Here is a 27,015-nt window from a genome sequence, read left to right on the forward strand (position 1 = left end):
GTGTTCTTTTTATTTCTTATTTTGGTGAAAGAAGTTACATGCTGTGATCACTATTTATAAATCTAATGGTTCTTCAGTGCTGGGCAAGACATTTAGTGTTGGCTGATGAGAACAAAGATCCGAAAAATAAAAGAAGGTCAACCCTGAGACAGCAATTATTTGTCAACAGAAGAAATAAAAGGATTAATTGTATGTATGGCTTGCTATGAGATTGTTACAGTTTGTTGCTTTAGAGACTTTTCTAGAAATTTGTATTGAGAGGACTTAGTGGAATAATTAATGTAGTACTCCATACTTAGTGTGCCATGGATGTACAAGAAAGGAATAATAAAGGAGCAGACAATCTGCATGTAGTTTTAAGATGAAACAGTGTAGTGTCAAAGTCCATGTTGATTACCAATCATTAACATTACAAGAGTGTGAACCGGTGGCAAAGAAAATATAGGTATAATCATTTCAAGTTAAGAGAATGAACTAGTAATCAGAATGTATGAGATCTGGAAAACAACACAATTATGACCTGTATAGTTACTCTGTAAATCAGCAGTACTCTTAATTATATAGGCCTGTGTGCTCTTCAGGTCCTGGAGGTGACCAGGAGTCTTGCAGTCGGAACCAAGGAAATTTAAAGACCTGAACTCTTTGCTCATCCACCTTGCTGCGTTTTGAGTGTATGTGCTGATTTACAGCACTTGTCTTTTAAGTTGGTTAGGTACAGGATTATTGAATGCTCCCTGTATTCAGCATGCTGTTTCTTATTTTAACTATATGAAAATGATGTTCATATGTTTTAGGTGAGTAATTTTTCTTCAAGTTTTTCCAGAATGAGACAATTCTTGGGTAAAATAGACGTGTATTACAGACACAAGTTGCAGTAAAACTGAGCTCAAGGCCCTCTTCTAAGTTCAGAGGGATTTCATCTCTTTCATAGTTGTGTGGCTGGCCACAGACCCATGCCAAAATTTAGTATGAATCACCACCTCTTTGCCTCAAGTTTCCCTTCTTCTTCTTTTTTTTTTCCTGTTCGAAAGCTTCATTCTGTTTTCTAAAGTCACTTTAGGTATTTTTATTCCTAATAGTCATTCCCCAGATTAAACCAATTTACTCAAAATTAGAAAATGAATGGAAGGGAATGAATGTGCCTGCTTTTTCTGGTATCTTCCAGAGGTTACTGGTGATTCATGAAATAACGATGCAGTCTCCATACAAGAAATCTGGCCTCAGTTGAACTGGTATTGCAACTGAGTAGTAGATCCAAAAACCAAGATCTGAATTCTTTATGATTTTTAATAATAGTCAATTCAGTACTTTTACTTTGAAGGTAGCATGGCAAACTGCAATCTTGTTGAAAGTGGGAAGTGATCTTAATTGTTGTTACAAATACTGAATGGTTTTTTGAGCCAAAATATAAGGCTGTGTAAAATTTTAACAGTAAAAACAAGTATTACCTGCTGTGAAAGTCAATTCCAATACTGTCTTGTCAAGTGAAAGCCTTCATAAAGAATTTTCTGTTTCTCTCAAGATGTTATGTTTTGTCCTGTCATCTTTCTGGGTTTCTTCTTCCACTTCCTGCTCATGTATTTCATGTGTATGGACTGGTTGTCATGCATCCTTTCTTGTAACCATCTGTGTGTAAAAATGTTCAACATCTATTTTCAATCATAAAAAATAGTTTTGGGGACAAGTGGCGTAATGATCCTGTTTTGAACACTTCTGGGTACCAATATAAATGTATATATAAATGATTTAGGTGTTTCACATGTATATAGCTCATGAAATTGAATTACTGTGAAAGCACTGTCTGCCTTGGATACAGAGAGACAGGAGTTGCATCTGGAAGAGAATCTCTCTGTCTAGCTTCTACTTAGAGATAAAGCATGTGCACCACCTTTGGAAAAAAAAAAAAATGATTTGCAGGGTGCTAGAAAGCTGATTTGCCACTCCTCTGTAGAATATCAGCTGATATTACTGCCTTATTATATTTCCTCTGCTGAACCTTTGTAGTTCATGAAGGCTATATATCAGAACCTTCTGTGAAGTGCATTGTAGAAAGATGGGGAAAAGAAATGGTCACTTCTCTGAAAACCTTGTCAGTAAGTATAAGAACAGGGGACAAAAAAGGTAGATAGAGGAATTAAATGATAGATCAGCAAAGCTCCCATGAATTAGTGAACTGTGGGGATGAACAGTTTTTGCCTATTCTCTTCAGCTCCTAACCTTCTTATGACAGCAAATAATGTGTTATAGTATATATGGATAGAAAACAGCAAGTTGTTCGTTGAAGTTTTCCATTAACTCCTTGGAAAAATGAGTGAATGTGGACAGCACAGCTGGTCCTTTTTGATGATTGTGATTGTGGTCAGCTGTGTAGTCAGGTAACTTGGTGTAGCTCGTGAAGATGTGCATGGATTTCATGCAGGGAGATTTCTGCTGGAGAATTCCACTCCTCCAGAAACTAGGGTGGGGGAGGGGAAGTTCTGTTAATCTAATGAATCTTGATTACCAGTTCAAACAGCAACTTCTAGATTTTACTTAAACTCCAATTTGGGTCAGTTACTTGTGACTTTTCCATCTTTCGTTAGCTGTATTTATTTTGTTTGAATCATAGAAGCTAGTACCAGTCAAAAGGGGATTATCTTCAGTTATTCCTACCTAGTGTACTGTTTAAAGCCATATTAGCCCTCGACTGAGAAGATGAACTACAGTAGAAGTTTCTCAAGAATAAACATAGAGAAGGGAGAATGCTGTTGTGCACTAATTATATATATATATATATATATGCACCTGAGGTTGTTATAAACTGTTAATAGTATGTTGAGATGCTGATTGAAGTTGCTCATTTTTTCCATCTTTTCTTGTAATTTTAACCATAGGTTTTTATGCTTTTGGGCAACTTTCAATGCTGTATAAGACAAATCAACAGTATTTAAACTGTTTTGGCTTTTTTTTTGTAGGTTTTGTAATAATATGATTTTTTCAAATATAGTTTCTTTCATGTTTGTGTATCTGAGAAAGCGGGAAATGGGGTTTGTTTCCCAATAGTAGATACTGAGATTTGGAGATGCCAGGCATCTGGCAAGTTTTGAACATGCTGTACAGTTCATATTATTTTTTTTTAACACTACAGCATTTTCAGAGTAGTTGCCATGAAATAGCTTCAGAAATTTTCATTTCAGTGCAAAGAATACAAAAGCTTTTGCCCTGAAGTAAAACGAAGTTTGGGCATCCAGAGAGCTTAGTTTTTATATCTGATTAAACATATGTGGGAGGATCACAGCATGCATAAGTAAACATCTATGTTGATAATGAAAATAAGGAGACAAAATCAAATGAAACATTTTCTGGTAATATTTTAGGATTAAAAATGAATTCTAAGTAGATGCTTTTTAAAACAATAGAAAGGGGGAAAAAAATGAACTGGGTTCTGATGAGCCTCAGGCTGCATCTGTTTGTTCTTCTAGCTGCACAGGACTGGTTTAAAATGAAGACAATTTTATTAAGTTCCTACAAGCCTTCAAAATTTGTTGTTCTATGACTTGCTGAACCGAGTATATGTGTATATAGACATCCCACATTATAGCCACCAAGCTGCAGGGTGCTTTTAATTCCTAATGGCAACTGCTCAGGGAAGGTGGGAGTGCTTCATGTCTCCTAAGAAAGACTCAGTGCCATGCATAATTTGTACATCTGAATTTTCTAGCTTATTTTCATTTATACATTTTTCAGATTCAAAATTGTTTTTTCAAAAAACAGTTCAAAATGATTTTTCAGGGTTTTGCAATTCTGATAGGTTATCAAAACCATCCATTTTAATTTTCAGAAGGTGTGTAAAGGCACATTTTTGAAGATTAATGTGTGCCTTTTTTCTTGTGGGATTTAAGCATCCTTGAATGTGTCAGAGATAAAGACTGAAGAGTGCTAGAGAGCAAATTATACCTCCAAATATCCGTTGGAGAATACATTTGATCCATAGATTGAAGAGAAGGATGCCCTTTATGAAAGTGTGTGGTCTAAATGACCCTAAATAGGACACAACAGAGTAAAAAATAAATAAATAAAAATGAAAGGAATCTTGAAGAAATGTCCCGAGTTTTGTACTTTAGGGGCGGGTTAGTCCATTTCAACTGACACTTCTCCACAGTTAAAAAAAAGTACAGATTATACACAGGAGGAGAAAACGCTTGTATTCTTTTAGCATCAGTTCTTAAATTTCCTTTATGGAACAGTAATCAGTTTTTCTGCTCACCCGCAATGTTGTTTTGCCAGTGTTACAGGTGCCTGCTCAGTAGAAAAATAGCTGTATGATTTGTATACATTTTGCATGACTCTAATACCACAAGAAAGCTGCCACCACAGTTAAGAGAAATATTTACTCTTCTGTCTGAGAAGTAATATGATTTTGCTTTTGATAGGAACTGCTACACTTAATTCTGTTTAAAAAAAAAAAAAAAGATTTCAAAATATCTGCAGCATGCTGGACTATATTCTGACATGTTGTTAAACAAGTCAGGAAAACCAATTCAAGTATTCTCTGATCCTTAGAAACATTGTGCTGTGTTCAATTAAATAAAAACACGTATTCTTCACGATACTAACAATCAGCATGTCTGTGTGAAGCCATGCCACCATTTCTGAACTAATCTTGGTGCATCGAGATATTGTTTTTTTAATCATACATACCTTTCCCTTTCTTTATTGCTTGAAAACATGGAGCTGTGATGACCTTATGCCATAAACAACGAGAAAACTGGAGTGACTCCAGTCCTTCCTGCTGATGCTTAAGTAGATTACTTGCAGTCATGTATTAGTTGACTGAGACTTCCAATTAACTGAATGGCTCTAAGCTTTAAGCAACAAAAAAATTGTTTAGCAGCTAGTAAATACCCATTCTTGTCCATACGTTGTTAATGTATATTGGCAGGCAGTTTTTCAACTCAACAGCAGTCCACTGATACATATTCACCAACATGCTATGCATGAAGGAATGAATGCTTGCATAATTGCCCTTTTTCAGTATTCCCCCAGTTCTGCTGTGATAAGTGAATCACAGTGTTCTTGTTGATAAAGTGTAAGTTCTCTGAAGGGAGAGCAGCAGATAACAGAAAAGCCTTGTCCACTTCTGCCGATGGACACTGCTTCCTTCATCCATATTTTCCATTTTGGAGATGTGTGCTAAGCAGTCAATATACTTATTACTTACTCGATCTAAATGCAAATGCTGAACCAACAGTGCACTCATTTTTAATGAAAAGATATTAATCTTTTCAGCAAATGCATTCTACATTTGATCTTCGTATTAACCTCTAAAATATTCATTTTTATTGTGATTTGTTGGAAAATGTATACCTTGGAGCATATCAGCTCTGAGTTGGAATAATTGTATCTTTTTCTCTTGTCTTCTCTGATAGAATTCCCACTTGCACACTTTTACCTTGTTTTACAATATAGCAAGTTCCATAGCTGGAATTCAGTTTCTACAGAGGTTTGATATTTTACTGACAGATATGGCAATATCTCATTTCTTTTCCATTTAGAATGCAAGATAAACAAAGTATTCATCCTTTACTTTTGATTAATGCATTTCTTATGCTATATTTTCAGATGCCTGTAAATTTGGGAAGCAGTAGATCTTTGGACAGTTTTTCAGAGATTATTCCATAATTTATCTTAAATATTAGAAAATTAGAAAAATGGGGAGAATAATGCTTCCATAATAATTCTAGTTTGTGAATGAGCAGGCAGGAGTGGAAAGTGCTTGCGAGTGATATATAAACTCATTTAAAGTTAAACTTATGATGAACTTTCCAGCATTTGGCCTTAAATGCATGAAGTAGGATAGAAGTTTCTTCAGTGTCAGAGTAATTCTGTTTGTTTCCTGCTATAATTTTGATGGTAAAATTTAATCTATTATTCAACTTCAAAAGGGGTTGTGCAAAAGAGATGTATAAAAGTAAAAATTATATGTCATAATGTAAGTGATATCATTCAGGTTGAGAATAATAAAGTTTCCTGCTGCCAGAACTTCGGAAAAAATCTTCATTAAAAATTGTGATTTGCAGAATTGCTATAAATATTTCACTATATAGTTATTATCTTGATTTTACTTTAATTCAGTGCATAATCTGACAATACAGAGTCTGCAGATTTTGCTGAAAAAACAAACACCAACAAAAACCATGCCAGTAATATAGACCTCACAGGCAGCCATTTTACTGCAAGTTTATTGGCTCTGCCCAGGATGTAAAGAGGTGTGAATGGGATTTTTCAAATGCCCAGTTTAGGGTTTTTGGTTTTTACTGACTTTTGTACATGTGAAATATCATGAGTTCTCTACTGATGTGTTGCAGAAAGATATAAAAAATATCTTCAAGGCACTTAATTAACTAAAAGTGACACAGAATTATGCTAACTGCCCATGGACTTCAAATGGAGGTTGATAGCTAACGGATGGTTTTGTTTTTGGCTGAAGTTTCATTTAAAAATAATAATAATAAAAAAAATCAGCTCCATAGATTAGATGTTTAGATATTAAAATTACAGTGTGTCAAATGACTAAGAGACAAGAAGTGATGAGAATTAAGAAACTTGGCAGAGATGGTGAATTACTGCTAAGGACTGCTAAATGATGGTATGTATTCTATAAGTACAAAGGGGCCCCGTAGTGTCTGAAGTTCAACTACAATGGCAGTTATTAAAATCATTCCATGTATTTTGTAGATGTCAGGATCAGTGTCAGTTCAGAACTGAGAGAATTGGAAAGGCCAAAAGATAAAAAAAAAAAATCTGACAGATGCATGCTTCCCTTCTTCTTAAGGCTAAGGAATATGACTACAAAGTTAGAAGTGTCTATCCGTTAATCCCAATACTCTTCTCTGTAAATATTTTTAGTTTCTATGCTGGTTTTGCTATACTTCAGTTAATCTTTTTAAAGAAAACTTTGTCATAAATTCAGATTTTTCATCAAGTATCAGTACTTTCAGACTGCTTAGTTCTCAAGAGAGGAAGAAGGAGGGCATCTGAAATTAGTGAATTTATGAGCTGCGTGGCTCAAGTAGAGTTCATACTAAAAGAAAATGGAGTTACTTCATAGTCACTGTGGGGGTAATTGCTTAGCTAAACCAGAGCAGCAGCTTAGACTACTTTGTACTCTATGAGAGATACCCTGGGGACAGTTCAGAAGAAAAGGCTTTTTGTGCTTTAAAATAAAAAAACAATCAGTACACTCTTTTCTCAAAATACAGTAAAGCTTAGCAGATGAGTGATTAAAAGCTCCATCTTTAGTCAAGAGCAGTGTCAAATAAATGCCTATATACTTTGTGCTATCTTGAGCACCCAAACCTTATCCTGTAAATTCACTAAAACATATTTGTATGTAAGCTGTGTTGATATCTTGGCACAGGAAGGAATTACCCAATGCCAAAAATTAAGATTGGTCATGTTCCCATTAAAAAAAGAAAATACTCAAAATTTAACACACACACACACACACACACACACACACACACACACACACACACAAATCTAGTTATTAACTGTAGTTTGTGTCTAGATTGTTTTCCTTCATTCTTTTTTTTAACTTAAAAATGGACTATCACATAAACATGTTTATTTTTAGTGTTCCATTAGCAAAAGATTTCCCAGTGATGTTATTGTGAAATAATTCTTCTGGTATCAGTGGGTCATTACCTCTGATTTCTCCAAATGCTAATCAAATAGAAGTTCATCATTCTCATTGTGTTCTTTCTGTTTCTGTGAAATATTAGAAAGCATTTCTTTACACTGTTACATCAGCATCCCATAGTCCTCCATTTGTAGTATTGAAATATAGAAAGTAAAGAAGAAAAACAAACACAACAATAATAACAAACCACGAGCACCACTATCTCTTATTATGAGTATAGAAACATTTCAGAAGCTCAAAACCTAAAGCATAAATGAACTTATGCAATCTTATGGTTGACTGCTGTGGAATTAAGAAAAGATCAAGTTACCACAGAAAAGCTAATCTTCACATGCGTTACGTACTTTTTTTGATGTGGGTGTGAAAGATCTCCATAAGATTTTTTTCACTTGCTTGAGGATCACTGAATTCTGTCAGTGATCAAAATGCTGTCTTCTATGCACAGAATTTAATTTTGCTGATTACTTTTTACATTTTGCTCTTGACATCTTCAATGTGTTTCTGTCTCTTAGAATGGAATTTTATTTATTTTTTCATGGCAAACTAAATTTCCTTGAGTGGAAATCCATAAAGCATCCTTCTCTCTGCAGAACAAGTATAAGCTGATGACTTCAGGACCAAATATAAATCACTCCTAAGAGAGGATATTGCTCACACAAAAGTGATTTGTAAACACTTAAATTAGTGCCATATTACACCTCCATTTTTAAAATAGATACCTCTGTCTAAAATACGAATTCTGCCATGTATGTTGATGGTACTGTGGTGCAGTATTTTATGAATGTTGAATTTTCTTTTAAGTCATATGATAAATGATGAACTTAAGTTATGTTTCCTGACAGTATGTACTTCATAATTTTTAGAATAGTAAACTACAGCCCACCCTGGACATGATGATGTTCTTGGCATGGGAAATGCTTGCCCCCTTAATTTCTCTCTATAGCATTTCTACTGGGATGTTGCATTGCTTGACATTTAGAAATATGCTTAGACAGACCAGGTGACGTGCACACTACAGGTGAAGTTGGGATGTATTTCAATGGTGGTTGGGGAGAAGAATTAGAATCTCTAAAATAGGAGAAAATTCTATTGATAGTCCTGAATATTTTTCAGTTTTAAGAAGCAACAATGGAAAGAGGCCCTAGAATCTGGCCTTTGTTTCTTCAGTGAAGAGGGGGAAAGTAAATTTTGTTCCAAATGTATTTCAATTTAATAAACATCTGTCATGTATATTTAAAACTGCCATTTCAGGATTGTAATTATATCATCTGAAAATAAGTCCTTCTCAAAAGAGAATTGAAGTGACAAGCTGAAGAAAATGAAACATGACATTGCTTGTTCCCCTTTCGTCCTACAGCTAAAATTTAAATTAAGTTTCTTCTTGTCAGAAAGTATTTTAATTGGAAATTATTTTTGATTGCACTTTTCAGAGAGGGATGGGATTCTTCTAGTACCTATGCAGGAGTTGTTCAATGTCTCCTTAATATTTTACTAAATGAATCATTTGCAGATATTTTAAATAACTGGCAGATGCGCTGGTATTTCTAAAGGAAGTTCAACAATTAAAAATGGATCTAAACATTTTTATCTTTTGTTGCTCCTCAACAACTTTGCAAATAACTGTGTTGTGTCTGATGTTTAGCTCTAGTTTCTTGTTGGGAGAAATGAACATTTGGTATTAGCAGTAACTAGACAGTAAAATTAGGCTGTTTTAGTTCAATTTATGTTTATTGCTAATTTCTCTTTTAAAAATCCTGAATAAAAGTTATGGAGTTATATTCTTATTGAAGGGACGTATCTTAATATCCTTCTAAGTTCATTTACACTCATTCCACAGTCCTTTAATGAACTAAAAGAGCCTAATTAAATTTTCTTCCTATATACATTCATTTTCAGCTTTCAAATGTTTTTTGAGTTTCTCTGTAATAACTTAATCTAAATGTCAGAAGACAATGACATTTATGCCATGACCATCATACATTTTGGCTTTCAATGCTGAGTCTCTATGAGTCGGTCTGTAGGGACAGAATTCTAGATGTTTGCCCTAATATCACTATTTCTAATATCACTAATATCATTATTTCTGAATTGACATAAATGCTTTTTTAACACCTGATTCAGCTGATTCAGCACATGGTGAAGCAGGAGCAGGGTATAGGAGTGCATCTCTAAGTGGCTATCCAGCTAATAGCTTCATGGAAGTTGCACTTCAGAGAGTAGGTAAGTCTGCATAATAATAGGAAGACGTTGGGATTATTCAAAAAATTACAGAGCTGAAGCATTTGTTATATCAACATTTATTTTGGCTCCATGCATGAAACTCTTGGACGAGGATGAGTGACTTGATCTCACTCACTGATTCGAAAACTCGATCTGAGATAGTTTCGTATTATTCCGTTTCAACCATGAGAAGTAACAAATTCTGTTGCCCATTTTATCTTTCCATTAATTTGCTGTCCTAGAAATATTTGAATTGCTTCTGTGTTTCTTTGTTAATGTATCTTTGATAAACTATAAAACTTAGAAAGGTCAAACTGAAGGGATATAACAGTTTCCACACATAACTTCTGCCTTTTAAATGAGCTGTTAGTGACGGTTGTTAGATGTGCAGCAGGAGACGTTTCTCAAGGGAATTTGTCAGATGTGTGCATTCTAGTGCCTGGAAGTCCAGAGAGTTCCATTAACATCATTAGATGTTTGAGAACACCAGAGGAAGATAGTAAAACCTGTGCTGAAGCTGATATAGATCTGATGTGGACTTCTTGAGTGACTGGGAAGTTGTTGCCCTTGATTCTTGTGGCACACTTTGCAGAAGGTCGAAGGCAGCTGTGTAGCTGAACAGGGGAATTAGAGGTAGTATGGCTTTTTGCTGGACTTCTGATTTCTTGCCATAGCTGAATTAGAGCATTAAGGTATCATCTTCTTGTCTCAAAGGAAAAATAATCACCAGGCTCTGTACATCTGCACGTTTAAAGGTAGCACTTCCAGTTAACAATAGGTGAAAGCATTGCTTTTAGCAATCTGGCCAAAGAGAAAGTTGTAAGAGCTTCAGAGAAGCAAGCGGTGTGTGATTCAGGTAGAAGATTTCAGCAATTTGAAGTAGATTATTTTTTTTGCTGTCCAATTAGAAGATTTTAGAAATTGTAAGCTTGATTTTGGCTGTAATTGCAGCAGGTCCCTTGCATTAAAGAGCAATGTGCCTTCCTGCCTAACTTCCCCTCTGTGTGCCTGGAGCTTTCCCAGAGGAATGCTTTCCTGCCCCTCGTCTTTTATGTTCCATAGATCTCTCCGTACATCTGTCTAGCTTACCAACTGAACAAGAACCTAACCCACCATGCTTCTTCTCTTGCTGGGTTAAATTCTTGCTCAGTCAGTAGACTACTCCTCCTGTGGGTTCCTGAGATGAATCAGCTCACAGAAATGTCTAATGTCTTCCAAACGTATCACATGAGAAATGAGATGAAGCTGTATGTCTTAGCAGAGGGACAGGAAGCAAATCATCAGCGCAAGGAACTAGTGAGGCATTCCCTTAGCTTGGCTGTTTGGGGAATCTTCCCCCGGGTTCATGACTTACTGCCACTTTATGTATGTAGCTTTACTGATGTGAAATTGTTCTTTCTTTCAAGCGTATGTTGTGCCTGAAGGCTTATTTAGAAATCCAATGTGGAGCTTACATGTGAAAATTTTGGTGCAGCAGTTTTCAAAAACAGAAAGTCCTCAAAAGTTATACTCCATTTCATCCTGCAACAGAATATCGGATAAGGCTTGCAAAAATCTTTTACCTTACAGAACAGCAATTGTATTGTATCTGATTGTACAGCCTCTCTGGATTCACTGTGCAGGGCTCTGTAAAGGGCATTGATTTCCTCCCAAGAACAGAATGACACAGTTTAAGGTACTTTCTACCTTGAAAAAAGAAAAAAAATGCTCTCAGTGCTGTATCATCACCAACAATATGGCTCTTCTTCCCCAGAGAGTAAGAAGAAGGATTTGTTTCTTACATAGTAAAAAATTCCACTAGCAATAGCCTCAAGCCTGAAGTGACTTTTTCATCTTGCCTAATTCATTAAGGACTGGGTGAGTCTTACCTGAGAACTGCTTTCAGGCAATAGGAATTCTTTCAAATTAAGTTCTCTTTGGGTTCACTGGAAGCAGAGAAAAGGATTTGATGGAAGACATATTTCTTGGCTAACAGCTCCTTTAACTAACAATTGTAATCTTTCTGTGTACGTAAAAATGTGTATATATGCAAATCTATATAAGTGTATATATACAGACTGCTGTATTGTGCCTTTTTTTTTTTTTTTTGAGGGCTCTATAAGATTTGATTTTGTAACTGGTTTGCCTTCAACTGGAAAATGCAGTGCAATTTCATATCACTTGTTGTGGCTGTTGTGTATCACAATGAAGGACAATTACATCACGTCGAAAGGTGTAGATAAAATTAAATCAAGCTTTTGCTAAAGCAGCTACAAAAATGGAGTCTTACAACTTTAGAGAGGATCTAAAAACAAAATCAAGACTTTAAGCTGTGTAAAATGGCATACATTTGGTGCTTGCTTGTTTTTTTTTTAAGCCTTCAAATAGATCCTAACTCCTTCAAGGTATGAGATGAAGAATACCTGGGTTCAAAAGTTTTAATAGAACTTCTGTCCTGTTAGATACTTTCTACTAGCATCAGTGTATCCGTTTATTTTTCCCCGTCGTTCATACATCACAGTTCATCAGAATACATGTGAGGTAAGGAGAAATTGTTCACGTGATCTGCCATATAGTGTTATTTTTGGAAGGCAAAATGATTTGGTGATTTGATCGTAGTGACTTAGTAATTTACTCCTACTTGAACAGATGAGATTTAAATTAAAAGGGGAGATACTAGTTTCCAATATATAAAGCAAAATGTTTTTCTTTTCTGAAATTATGGAAAGAAGTGTGTAATTTCTGGTTCACAAACAAGGAAAACAGGAAAGTGACACAGACTTTGGAATATAAATTAAGAATTTATATGACATTTTGAGGAAATGGATAAGAAGATGATGTGCTTTAGTTGGACCAAAAGCTGTCTTTTCCAATCCTATCCAGAGAAAATAAATTACATAGTATAATTCAGACTCTTACTGATAAGTTTAATGGATCAAACAGGATATTCTAAGTTTCAGTAAGTAGTTGTAAGAAAGGTAACTTTCTAAGCACTATCCTATTTTGTTTTCCTATTTTTCTGCAATCTATCTCAGAAAATAGACAGTATCTTTAAAACAAATGATACAAAGCTGTGGAAAACATACTAGAATATTTTATTTAAAATTTTTTTTTTTGTATTGAGTTATAAATATTGAAGAACTAGGAAAGCATGTTACAGCTTTTTCCTTATAAACTTATTTCCTATTTACATATTGGCATAACAGTAATCACTCAAAGATATGATGGCTGATTTGAGACTCATAGGTTTAAAAAACTATTCATGTTTTGAATAGAAGGTGAAGGCTAAGAAATGAATTATCACGTGTGTAAGAAGTCTAGCAAAAAGTACTTTGCAGAAGGAAAAAAAGAGCAGCAAGCAGTAGTTCAAGGATTTGTGGAAGGATTCACTTGTACCTAATGTAGGCATTTAAGGAAGATGTATTCCAGTACAAGTTATGAGGAAGGAGCACTTTTGTTTTCAGGTGTGTTGCACAGTCCATTGAAAATGCCTATTTCTTTTCACATCAAAAATAAACCCTCTATGGGCAAAGTTCCTATTAGAAAGTCTAATTTTTGGAGTTAAAAATTGTTCCATTCCTACTTTTAGAGGTGTAACTTAGAGATTGATTTTGATGTAAATTGAGAGTTTTCCCTGCGTGGAATTAGGAATAATTATCAATCTTGATGCATAACTTTCCTATTTTTAAGATTTCAAAAAGGTGAAACAAGTAATCAAAAGAGAACGTACACTTTAAAAGGCCTATAAAAATAAGTCATTTAAGGAATGTAGAATATAGAGCAATCAGCAGATATCCCACAAATCTGGTGAACACTGATTTATCAGTGACTGTGATGAAAAAGTAAACAGGTGAAAGGCATCCATGCTATTTCTGAAAAACTGGCTTTTGGGAAGAACAGTCATTTCTGCGTATCCAGATGTTCACATAATAAGGTGCTATTTAAGGTTAGCACAAACTTCCCTCTATCTCGTAGTCTTTAAAAGATATAATTTGAGTACTTCAGAAAAAAAAATGCAAATCAACACATGTAAGCATGACAGAAGAATGGAAACCAGAAAGGATTTGAAATGTTATTATATCCACATTGTTTTTAGATTTTGTGAGTCATCTAGGCTTCTCTTCCATAGAAAATTGCTTCAAAAATTGCTCCAGGCAGTTAGCTCAAAAATCATGTTTCCAGATTTGTTCATAGACTTACAACACTTGTTCACATCTGCTCACTCGAAATGGACACAAATACTTTGGTTTTAGTCTCAGTCTTTGAACTTAAGCAAGGTGCAAGCTTATCTGAAATTCAAGTATCTGTCAGTCTGAAATATTAAAGAATTATTTACCTACCTCCTTTTTTCTAAGCAGCAAAGCAGCTGGTTAGAAGAAAAAAAGTAAAGGATGAAAATAGATGGCTTCTTCCATACTTAATCATTTAAATAAACCAGCTCAGAGTTTCAAAGGTAATGATTTTTACCAAGAGGTAATCAACATGTCTGAAATTAGACCTTTTTCCTCTTACGTGGCTGGAGATTTTATAGCCTCATTTTAGACAATGAAAATGTTGTATTTAGTTGTATTGTCTTAATCCTAGCTATCTCATGAAAAGTGGCAATGCAGTGATCGTGTCAGTTTCACATCAGTATTCCAGGTGTCAGTAATGTGGAAGTAATATTTTTAAAATATATTTTACATGAAAAAACGTTGTTCAGATACAGGTGCATGTCAAATACAAAGGCTATGAAGGATATGAAATGAGCTAATGGAAAGAGGAAGACAGGAATGCATTTTATTACTTCCTCTTTAATCACTGGAAAATCCATTTTCAGCTAATCAGATTTTGATGTGCAGAATGATAGGTTCTTGCAAGTTCAAAAATAGGTGTTTCATCTGAAGGCTCTGCACACTGTAGCCTGTAGTTCACTTGACCTGTTCCTTTAACGCACATGTTAGCAGATAAGGAAATAATGGAAAAGCTTTGAAAATCATTTACCTAGAAAAAAATATATACTTAACACTTGCCACAGATGACAAGCTTAAAGATGCTTTTCATGTTCATGGATATAGAGTGTTTATTTTCCCACCAGGTTTAAGTTTTTCAAATCTTAGTTTCTTGAACAAAATGGCAGTATGTTAAACTCTAGATGGATTTAAATCAAATGACTACAGACCCTGGCAGATCAGCATTTTTTTTTGTTACTATTCTTTGTGTTCAATTTCCTTGTGAACAGCATATATAGAAGCCATGACTACATTGCTGACAATCTTAAACATAGGTAATGCTACTCTTAGCCTGAGTTTCCTTAGATCCTACCTCTGTGGGAACTCCCTGAGACTTCCTTGTTGCACGTTAATGAGAAATTCTGCATCTTCATTTATTGTGAAGATCTATTTGAGTGTCTGAAGAATTATATAAAAGGTAATACTGACATTTGAAACAGATTTACGTGGGCTGTTCTGAACAATGAATGCATTATTTTGAACTGAGGTCTTGACCTGTGAGTATCAGGCTGAGATCTAAGTGAGTTGTCAGAATGTGTTCATTTTTATTCTAGGCTTTACATTCATTTTCTTGTAGATATCAGTGATTGTTGTTGTGTGGTCTTGAAGTACGGTACACACAATGACAACTGAAGTGATATTTGACTATATACATAGATTTTAGGTCTTTATTTATAATGTTTTTGCTGTTCTGTGAGTAATGCTCATTTATATTAAATTATCATACCTGCCCAAATCCTAGTTAGTTACAAAACTGGTTTTGATCATTAGAGATGTTGATTTAAATTTTGCAAATGCTGGAAATCGCATGTGCTCTACAGCTGGTATAACATTTATATCTTTTCTAAAATTTACTAAATGAGTAAGATTAAGTTACTGAATAGAACATGTCAGCTTGGTTTAAGGTAAGCAGGAATGTGTATTCAATGTAACTTGCACTATAGCCAATGGTAATGAAATCCTAATTCTGGGAAATTTCTGTAGAGATGTATTTACCTGGCTATAAAGGACTGTACCATCCTGACCCAAGGTAGCAGTAATGAGCCAAACAAATGCACCATGAGATTGGTGTTATTGAAGTATAAATTGCACGTACATATACCTCAAATTTTGGTCACAAATTGATTTTTCACGAATTCAGATTTGTGAAACAGAACTGAAAGGAGAAATTGTGCACATATGGGATAAAGTAGTCTGAATAATTCTTAAACTGAACAAAGAACTGCATGCATGTATTAAACATGCACACAGTTTTCCAAGGCATTAATGGAGGAAAGGCTGGAGTGTTGCTCAATATAAGTAATACAAAGAAGAAAAAAGCTTCACATTTTTGCAGAAGTTTTGAACATGCGTATTTAAAAAATGGTGGCAGAGTCTGTTCTTACTCTGCTGACCAACATGAAAAATGCAATGATTTTATTAATAAAATGTTGACCCAATTATACTAAAAAATTAAAGCAACTCAAAAAATATTTTATCTCCAGTAAAGACAAGGCTTATGTTACAGGTTTTCAGAACAATAAGGATATTGGCATTCAGCAGAGACTGGGTTACATTCAAGTAGACTTGAAACCACTTGGTTCATTTGCTGTCTGAACCTTAAGCGTGGGCAGTGTGATACTACAGGACTGTGCAGGTGATAGGATTTCCATAGGGATGATTGCTGAAACTAATGCCTCTTGGGAAGAGGAAAGCAGGAGCAGATTTTAAGTGCTGGTTTGTGGCTCTCAGCATTCTCAACCAGAGCAGGTGTAAGTGGATTCTTACATGTAGTGGTTTTAATGTAACTGGTGCTCCGCGATTCATGTTTGTTACTGTAGTTCTTTAGAAGTTAGGACACATCTTTCATGTTATAAATAAATATTCTGCCCCATGGAAACCAGTGCTTTTATTAATTCATTCTGTTAATTAATTAGCATATTGAAATGCTTGTTCCCTGAACTGAAAAGCTGGGAAATAGTATTCATCTCATGAAAATACTCAGCTACTATTTTAATCCTTCACTTTTGCTGTCTGAGATGCTATGATGTATTTATAGTATTTTTTTTGAAATTAAAAAAAGAACAAACAACCACAGGCAAGTTGAGCAGAAATGCTTTACAAGCTTGTAAATTCTCATGAGGCTTTTCAGATAAACATTCTCCTTCTTAAAGTGTCTGATGGGTATGCTTATGAAATACAAGGTCTTTATTTGACTGCATTAAAAGAGAGAATTCTTGATTTGTCCCAGATACTTCTTACCTTCCAAAAACTTTTCTGTGTGTCCTGATTTTAACTGGGCCATTTAATTTCTGTTAACTTCAGTCTGTACAACAAACAAAACATGAGAGACAAAATAACTTTTTTAGAAGTAATTTTAAGCATGGAAGTTTAGTGGAAGAGTGAAGCATCATTAATTTTATCAAGCCATATAATCAGAAGGAAAAATAAGTCTAAGTAAGAGGTCAAAATCATGAGTATTTATAGTTATTAGTAGTTTTATAGGGCATTCAGAATTGATATTCCCTGGTGACTCGTAAACTTATTTTTATAATTGACAAATCTAATTGCTTATGCCACAGTCTTATTTATTTATTTAGTGTGCTAAAGATGTTGAAAATTATTTTCTGTCCTCTGGAACTTTTAATTGTTAGAAGCAGAAGTGATACCTCAGCCTGCGCTTCGCTCCGAGGTCAGAACCTTGGACGATAATAAATGAGCTTTTGGAAAAGCTAACATCACAGTAACTGTATGAGGCTCTGTAGTGGTAAGGAGAAAAAACACACTGGAGAACAGTTTATTTTAGGGTAAGTTTGTAGAGCTGTTGAGGAAGAGGAATCTGTATCCCATTTTCAGCACAGAAATGTACTGAGGGTTTTTTTAGGTGACTGGCACTGAATATGAGCAGGCATATGCTTAAGAACTGCAGAACGATTGTCCTTCATTAAAATTTGGTTATGAAGTAATCGTTTATGAAGCCAAGTGTGGCAGCACAGTTGAATGCCCATGCCTGCATATGCATGGCCCTTGCTAACTTGCTCCATCTAGGGGATTCTTTGCATAATTTGTTTTTTCCTTATGCATTTTAAGCCTTTTAAGTAAAAAGAAAAAAAAAAAAAAAAAGAAAAAGAAAAATTAAAATGTAGCTACAGTGGTGTAATCAAACCAAGAGCCAGCCTGCAAGCACGAGGAGTGTACTTTATGGATGCAATGATACGATCACAGCAATTGTCTTACCCACTGTTGTTTAGTAAACATATAAAACCAGTTTGCGTGTTCAGCCCACATAGAGGGTGTGTTTTTTTTGACCTCGTATTTAATCTGTTGTTAAACACTTTGGGTTTGAAAAAGAATTAATATTGGAATGAAATTTGGAATGTCTTACAGAAATTCCATCTTACAGAGCTTGAAAATAAGTAAACGTAGGCTTGATGCTGAATGTGGTATTTTCTGTAGAGCTATCTCATACGATAGCCTAGCAATGCTTCTAATTTCCTCACCCAGAACCACAGATGCTCGTAATAAGCTGTTGCTTACCTTTCTTGCTTGACCATTCTCTGTGTTGACCATCTATTATAGAGATATTTAAGTCAAAGACTGAATCAGTTGTTAACTGTAAGAAGTGCATGTTTCACCACATTAGACTCTGCTAATTAGCTCTAAATGATACCTAGGCCTGAATCAGAACATTTGACTTCCTTCCAGATATGTTATTTAGTATTCATTAACACTGATTTTTAGCATGTTAACAATGTAAAAATACTTTCATTGAGCTAAAGATGTGCATAATATTTTCATCACTAATACCAGCATCATTAGCAGTATATTTTAAAGGCATTTAGTTGTAAGGGAGAACATCGTGTGCAAAATTAAAATAACTGTCACCTCATTAGTTATAACCACATCGAAATATTTAATTTGTGAAGTAACTCATTCCTAGACATGAGTAGAACGAAAAGTAGTGCTTCAGTCTGCTGCTGTTTTTAAAAACAAAAATGGAGGTTAATGATCAGGAGAGCAGAGCGAGTTAACACCAGAAATGGGTACATGAGCTGAAACCTGAGAAATAACAAAGCTGCAGCATTTGGTCACTAAAGGGAAAAAAAAAAAGAAAAAGGTGAAGGAAAGAAAGCTCAATAGAAAAAACTGTCTAAATGGGAATCTCAGAGCAGTGTGAACTTTGGATGGCTGAGGATCATAGTGTTGAAAAATATTGCATTGAGACACTTTCTGGTGTGACATTTCATTTGTGTTCCCAATCCAGGCAGCTCTCTTCAGAAGCCAAGGAGTGCTTTAGCTGGTGCAAGCTCTCACTGTATTGGTATTAAAGGACATGGAAGTGTGTATCCCATGCTTGAGTCCTGCTGAGTTATATGCTTTTTAGTGTCTCTGGATCACCAAAGGTGCCAGCCTGGAATTTTGTCCTTCAGTCATAACTAAACCATCTGATAGGGATATGACATCTGAAACTGAACCAAATTGAATGTCAAAACCAGATCTAATTAAGAAATCTGACTCTTAAGTACTATAAAGGATGCAGGTTAGTGGTGCTCCCATCAACTCTGCAACACCTCTTATTTCAGAATAGTCCTTGATGGTTGGTCTCTCTCTGGGTACTTGTCCAAACCTTCACATACAGTCATTCTCACCTCTGTCTCAGCCATGACCTCCTTAGTGCCCTTGCCCTCCCATCACAAAGCCTGGAGTCACGATTTCTCTTGCCCTCACCTGCACAAGGTTTTGAACTTTGCTGCCTGTCTCTTTTTGAACGACTGAGCCACTTACAGTTTTGGCATTTTCTTTTAACCTTTCTGTAGATTTAGCTTATGGCCAGATCTGTGTGTTCTCACTGTGATACTCTCTGTTAGATACTGAAAATATAACTTGTATTGTCTTGCAATGTACACAGCAAATTACTCTTATTACTCATCTCCAGTCTTTTGCTGCAGCAATCCATTACAAAAGAAATAACCACCAAATCTTACAGAAAAGGGCAAAAAGAGCAGCTAAGCTGAAATCACAGCTGCTTTTCTCTGTTATCTATTGATGACTGCTTCCAAATAATTCTGCTGTTTGTGTATCCTCTGATGCAAGATTCCCAGGCTCTTGTCTCAAAGTGAAAATGCCTTTCAGTGCCTTTGAGAGCAAAAGTAATCATTTCTACACCAATTCTACTGATGGGGAATATTAAACATGGAAATACCAAATGTTTAGGCCAAAATCAGCTAGAAAACTTGAATTCATAAAATATACTTAAATCACTATTAAAAATTAAAAACATACAGGAAGAACTAGAATTATTCAGTTTTCTAAATGAGACCCTGTGAGTGTTCATTTTCTCTTTTTAAATGCCTTGCAGATGCTTAATGGCATGATTAATATGGAAAGAAATCAGTGAGTTCTTGCATTATCTTTTGCTTTAACAGTTCACATTTGTACTTGGCAATGCAAGAAATCAACAGCAATGAAGAGCTCAATACCTTGGAGTTCATGTTCTGTTTGACAGTAAAAATTGCACCTGCACGAGTTAGGACACCATTTTGAAAAGAAGTTTCTGTAACTAGAAAATTGGGCTTGAAAGCTCACAAGAGAAAGCTTTTTGTGCAATTTTAGACAGCTTCTGCTTTCACTGCATTAGAAATCTCACACAAATAGTTCTTTGTGCAGTAGGCATCAACAGTTGTGGTTGTTTTAGATGTGGTTTGGGAAGGGTAATAAATATTAAACCTAATCTTCTGTGTCACTGATACAGGCAGATAAAGTTGTCTGCTTAAATAGGTGAGGGTATTGTTGTTAAAGGCAGGTAATAAGTTTCAGTATGTGTGGTACATTTGATTCTAGGCATAGTTACACGTTTTATAGACTTTATTTGGAAATCAAAAGTGAAAAGTCTGAGTAAGTGCCTGTATGTCTCAAATATTTATTTGTCATCCCAACTACTGCTCAGTTGAAACATTTGGAGCTTCTCTCTCTGATCCCACGAGATGTCCCATAAAAGAGTTTTGCCTGTGGGTATCAATATCTATATGCAACACAGCTGTTAGACTCAGCAGTGTGATAGATTCAGCTTTTATGAACATAATGAAATGGAATTTTTAAATGCAGTAAAAACAGACATAAGATGGCATATCAAACAGAATAGAGTCCGTCTGTGTTCTCCTTTTCAGGAGCACTGTACACTTCTGTTGCTTTTAAAAATAAGAACTGCTCAGGAGATTCTGCATCTTACTTTCCACATGCTGAAACAAGGGCTGCTCTGCTATGCGCAAATCAAATCAGGCTGAATTGCATATTAATCAGAGCCCCTTTAGCAATGCTTGCCATTCAGCAGCAAGACTGTAACACTCTCATCCTTGCACAGAATGTGCTGTCATAATTGGTTTGTGTTAGGTGTTAGAAACATCTTGTGACTGAATGACCTGTAACTAATAAGAAGCAATGCTCAAATGAAATGAAGGTCCTTGTCTTTCAAGCACCATACAAATGGGTTCCATCTGGCGGTGTAGTGACTAAATGCGTGATTTATGTTGGACTCTTATGTGTTATAGAGTGAGATTTAAAGATCCTCATCAGAATGCATTGGTTCCTGCTACAGCTTTGAAGCTTTTGAACCTTACAGGAAGCTTGAACGACAACGAAAGGTTAATTGGGGAAAAAAATAAGAAATTTTAGTTTAGAAATGTTAAGGTTAAATTAGGTTAAATAGCACACCTTTCCTATCCTGTGTAGTTTTCAGATGATATCTGAACGAGCAAAAGGGTCAAATGGAGACTGTTGAAAATGAAAGCCAACAGTGACATGGTTAAAACATTCACCTGGAAAACATTCTCTGGAACGTTCATATAAGGGTTTAAACCACAGTCTGCCTTTAATGGGACCGTACTGGAATTGACTTGTTTCTTGATACATATGTCATTGAAACTAGTGTTTTCCAATCAAAAATGATGGTCCTGAAGGATCAGTGTTTCCTGATGAGAAGTGTTTAATAATAAAATACTAATTGGTTGTAATGAAATAGTGTCTCATAGTTTGGAGGTCCTGGTATTTTCCTATGGGAATAACATTTCTTGAAATGAAGGGAATATTTCTTGCTATCACATGTTCAAGGTAAACCTGACCAGCACATTAAATTGTACTTGAAAAAATACTGCAGAGATCACTGGTGGCTTTGTGCATGCCGATCAGTTTTAGCACTGCTTTTCACACCAACACTGACATTTTTTCCTCTTTTCTTTCATTCTTGGTTCCTTCTTACAGCAGCCTTGAGTTCCTTAATAGCAACACCTTGGGACAGGAGGTATTTCTGCTGTATTTCCTTATTCTTGCCTGGGAACAGTATGATTTAATGCAGTAGGCTGATAGCTGACAGGGATGCTGTCTGATTGCTTCCTGCACACTGTGATCCAGGGAGAGAGGGTTGGAGGAACGTGGCAGAGGAAGGAGAGCAGTGACAAGGCAGTTCTTTCTCTGGGGAGAGCAGCATGTTCATTTGGGAACAGGTATCAGGAGTGCAGGTGTAAGAGGAAAAACTACAAGCTGGGAGCTTCTCACATAGGAAACAAAAAGAAACACCCAAAAGGAGCAAGGAGCACATATCCAGCCAAGCCTCAGTGATTATGGAGAAAAAGAGAATTCCTAGGAGGTCTGTGTGAGTTTGTTACAGTTTGAGAAGGCAGTGAAAATTGCTGGAGGAAGAGCAAAATTGATCCCATCCAATAGCACACAGTGCTCAGGGGGATCTTTTTTTTTTTTTTTTTCTAGTTTTTTTTAATCTATCTTACATAGTGAAGTTGTTTTTTTGTTGTTTTTTTTTCTTTTAAAAATAAGAAGACTCTTATTACTCACTATATGTCTTGAAATTTTTTCTGGCTGCTACAGTTAGTATCCTAATATGACACTAGACAGAGAATAATAGTCTTTTCTATTTCAGTGCCTGGCTGACTCATCCTTGAGAAAAGATAGTATATGAAGAGCACCTGCTCCTCTCAACTCTGTCCAACCTCCATCCAAATATATTGTTACAGATTCAGTTTTCTTTCAAGGTATCCATCTTTCCTGGATAGTTTTTGGTGATTTTTCCCCTTCAGACTCCAATAGAAGCTCTCTCTGAAGCTGCATGATTTTAAGATATGACTTATAATTTTAAGATACTATTGATTCATAGTATTGCTGTTATCATATCTACAACTAAGACAGTTCTTTATATTTCTTCACACATCTATACTGAGAAATGTTCTTGTCCTTTTTGAGGCCAGGGAGAAATAGCTTTAGTCCCTTCAGCCTTTCTTGAAATGCAGTATTACAACATTTCAGGCAAAAAAACATTCTAGAACTCGAGTGATGAGGCATTATTCAAAAATAAATACATCAGGTAAGAGAAATGTAAGATTTAATTCATCTCTGTTCCATGCACTATTCACCATTATTGGATTAGGAAGCTATACTAGAGATATTACAACAGGGAGGTGAGCTGCTCCACCCTAGACAACTGTGCTGCATTCAAATGCATGTTTCTGCAAGGCTCAAAAGTCAGCACAGCTTCGTTAGTCAACCAGTAGAGCAGTAGGCAATACCTAAAGGAGGCACTCTTTAAACTGATGGCTAGCAAAGACAAATTACATTGTCTGGTCTAAACCTCCATTAGGGATAAGAGGCAAATTTAAATGGCACTTGTATTGCAGTTCTTATTGCTGTGTCTTACCTTCAAAACCTTGTCATAGGTCACTCTTTCTCTTTAAGAGCTATTTTATTCCTGCTGTTACTGGTGTATAACTCAGGATGTGTCACATAGTAGTAAGAACACAATATAAAAACTCCTCAACCCTTTCTTAAAGAGAAACTGTGATAAGTATATAAGCAAAGCAAAGCCAATGGGTAAAGCAGGCACAAGTGAAACCCCAGGTTTTCTAAGTGGAGCTGAGAAGGAGGTTGAGGGAGGGTACTGCAGCATCTCTGGTGGCTTCATGCATTGCAGGAGGAAACTTGAGAGCCTGCTGGAGATAAGAAATGGGGTGATAATAGTAACAGAATAACTGCTGCTTGTTTCTTATCTAGATTATTTTTGTCAAACATGTTAGTTAAGCTTAAGTAAAACAGTGAATTTGGTCTGTCTTTTAGATACTGAGATCCATGTTTCAGACCCAGAAGGTGCTACGTGAGCTGTTGTACTCTCTGCTTTTTCGGGGGGGGTTACTTTATAGATGTCCTGAAGGCATTTTATCATGTATGTCATTCTGTTGTAATTGGCACAATACTTTGAAACACGTACATCTTTCTGTGGTGTAACAACCACTTCTCACTGCTACATAGTTAGTCATGTCAATAAGATGCCCCTGAAGCTTTAAGTCATTCTAGGAGAGGATCTGCAACTAACAGCACTACTTCTTGAAAACCAAGTAAAATAACATAGTGTAATTCTCATCCCACAGAGACTTGCTCTTGTAATAGATTTCCACTCACCCACCTGCCTTCTGTGCGTAGCAAGGGATATACATTGTATGATCTGAAGTGATAATTAGAAATGATGATTGGTGGCCACAGGAGGGACTGCAGATCCAAAGCAATAAATGAGTGAGATGTTACCTTCTCTGAAGATACCACAACTCCTTAGAATTAAGTGGTTGAGTTCCTAATCTAGAGGACTTAAAGTAGAGTAGTATTTACAATATACTCTTCACAAGAAGTGTCATCATAAGTGCAATAGGAGTAGTTTCTTATTGTGCTAAAGATTCATGGGAATTGTAGCAGTTTAAGCAGGGGATCTGGTTTGGAGGATGTCTGACTTTTTATTTGGTGACAGCTATTCTTTTATGTCCCATGGAGAAAATTCCTTTTATTGTGTAATGGACAAAGCCCACTGAGATGTGATGCAGGCCATTTAAAGTGCACATCCATGCTTTTACAGCAAAGATCTTGTGCAGAGCATACTTCAGTCTATTTGGACCAACCCGTGATACATTTCTACCTTTAATATTGGAGACTGTTATTCTAACCTGTAACAAATGTAACTGGGATATAAACTGTTTGAATACTGTATTAACTAGATTTAATTTTGCTTCCCAAATTAGAATGTTTCATTACTGTCCTTTTCCCAGTGATAAACAAGATAATTCATTTTGGGTATTTCTGCATCACAAAAACATAAAAATTTTTCAACTGTAAATTGCTGTAGGTGTCATTAAAATTCTCCCTAAACAAGCTGAATACATTCCACATACTTTTTTGGAGACACTTGCAGCTATTTTTAGACCACCTGCTGTGTCTATACATATTCAGATCATAATGGGGAGACACTGCTGAGCAATTCAATAGAAAATCATTTAAATAGAAAGGGACATAAGAGCAAGTGATAGAAAGTTCAGTATGTTAATGCAGTAGTTTTAAGTATTTGTCCCCCCTGTGATCTCCCCCATGTACTTTTCTGCATGTCAAGCTTCAGATGTGGCTGCTTCACTAAAATAATTTTGGTGTAATTGCATTCAGCCTCACAATTTTTTGTTAGGAAGCCAGTGCCTTGTAGCACCAAGGGAGAGCTTACAGAGTGTCTTCGGAGAGAGTCAGCAGTGACGAGCAAATGACTGCTTGTAAGTGTGAAATTATAGCAACTGAATGCATGGAAGGTTGCACAGTGTTTGTCTTGTGCTTTGGGTAGCAGTGAGAGCACCTGTGTGTATTTGCACTAGAGTTCAAGACCCTATGTAATGTCTGCATTATGTATTTTTCATCTTTTTTTCTCATTGTTTAAGTGGTCCATGTGACTCTTTTCAGTTAGTTCCAAGTCTTGTTCCAGTAGAAAAAAAAATGAAAGATTAGCTTTTTTCTTGCTCACTTCCAAGTGAGAGGAGGATAAACCAGAGAAGGAGAAAAGGTACTTCTGCTCTGACCACTCCTCTTTTCATGGCAGCTTTATAGTTTCTCCAAAGTTCTGCATGCCTTGCATATTTATGGACATTCATATCACTCTTCTAATCCTTACAGACACCAGGCTTTCCAGACATAAAATGTATTAAAAGGAAGAATCTCATTTTTTGCTCTATTTAAGTAGCCTGGTGAGAATAACAGTCAAGATGACAATGGGTATCTTTCAACATTTTTCCTACTTTTCCACCTCTTTTTCCTGTTTATTAAAGTATGGTTTTTATTTCCTTCAAGTATATTGCAGCAGGTGACTTTTACTGACAAATTCCAAATCCACAAAGCAATGAGGTGGTGACTAACAGTCCCTGGCATTAGGCATCGCCCAGCTTTGGGGTCACTGGCACAGCAGCCATGGTAAGCTGTATTCCCTAATTGAGTCATGGATTCAGCAGGAGCAGTGGCAGGATGGGAATTGTGTTCAATAAATGATCTAAAGCAGCAACCTGAAGCGGACTTCTGCTAGGAAGTCTAGTAAGGCAGGACAGCTTGAGATAAGATTGCATTATACACTAGCCTCGGGAGACAAACTCCTAGCCTCTGGATGTCTGCAGGATTTTGAGAAGCTGTTAGCAGTGCTGCTTTTAGTTTTCTCAAGTACATTTTTGTCCACTTAAATCAACTTGTTCAGAGTTGGCCTTGTTGCTTTACAGAAGGCAAAGTGTTTAAAGCACCAGAGAGAGAAAAGAAAAAAAGCTGAATTTCTGTGTGTTGACAATTACAGTCGAACTGAATAGCCAACATAGTAGTAGTAGAGATTCAGCTGAAGCTTCATGCAGCTTTGAGCTAGTAATGAGCAAGTTAATGCCAGGACTGGAAATGGTGTAGCTACATCAGCACATTGGTGAACTAATTAGCTCTTCTGGCAGACAGAGCTGATTAGTTCCAGTGGAGGGCTCTATTAACAGCCCTTGTCCTTACAGGATACCAATCAAGCATCTCTTGTTGCCCTCTGCCACGTAACACGCTCTGGGATCACTTTCTGTGCTGGCCTCTGTTGTCAAGTTAGATGTGTCCCAGGGTGATTTGGTGAATGCTTGGTCACAAAGCAGAAAAACAGTTCTTTCTAAAAACAGCAACAGTGCCCTCAGGGACAGGAACAGCATTCAGACCAGGATCGATAATCAGTGTCAGATTCTGCCTCGAAGGCTGCAGTTCAGGGTTTGTTTGATGTTTGGTTCTGCTGGAAACTGTTTATAACTGAGGTTCTATATGACAAGATCATCATTTCGTAGTGGTGCAGAAGGCTGT

General features: G+C 36.0%; 1 protein-coding gene across 4 annotated transcripts in view; it reads left to right on the plus strand.

Moving 5' to 3' along the window:
* CDH13 (cadherin 13) overlaps nt 1–27,015 on the plus strand; it is a 431,693-nt gene that overhangs the window by 296,565 nt on the left and 108,113 nt on the right. The window lies entirely within an intron of this gene.

This window comes from Meleagris gallopavo, chromosome 13, assembly GCF_905368555.1.
Source record: "Meleagris gallopavo chromosome 13, MGAL_WU_HG_1.1, whole genome shotgun sequence".
In the NCBI taxonomy this organism is placed as follows: domain Eukaryota; kingdom Metazoa; phylum Chordata; class Aves; order Galliformes; family Phasianidae; genus Meleagris; species Meleagris gallopavo.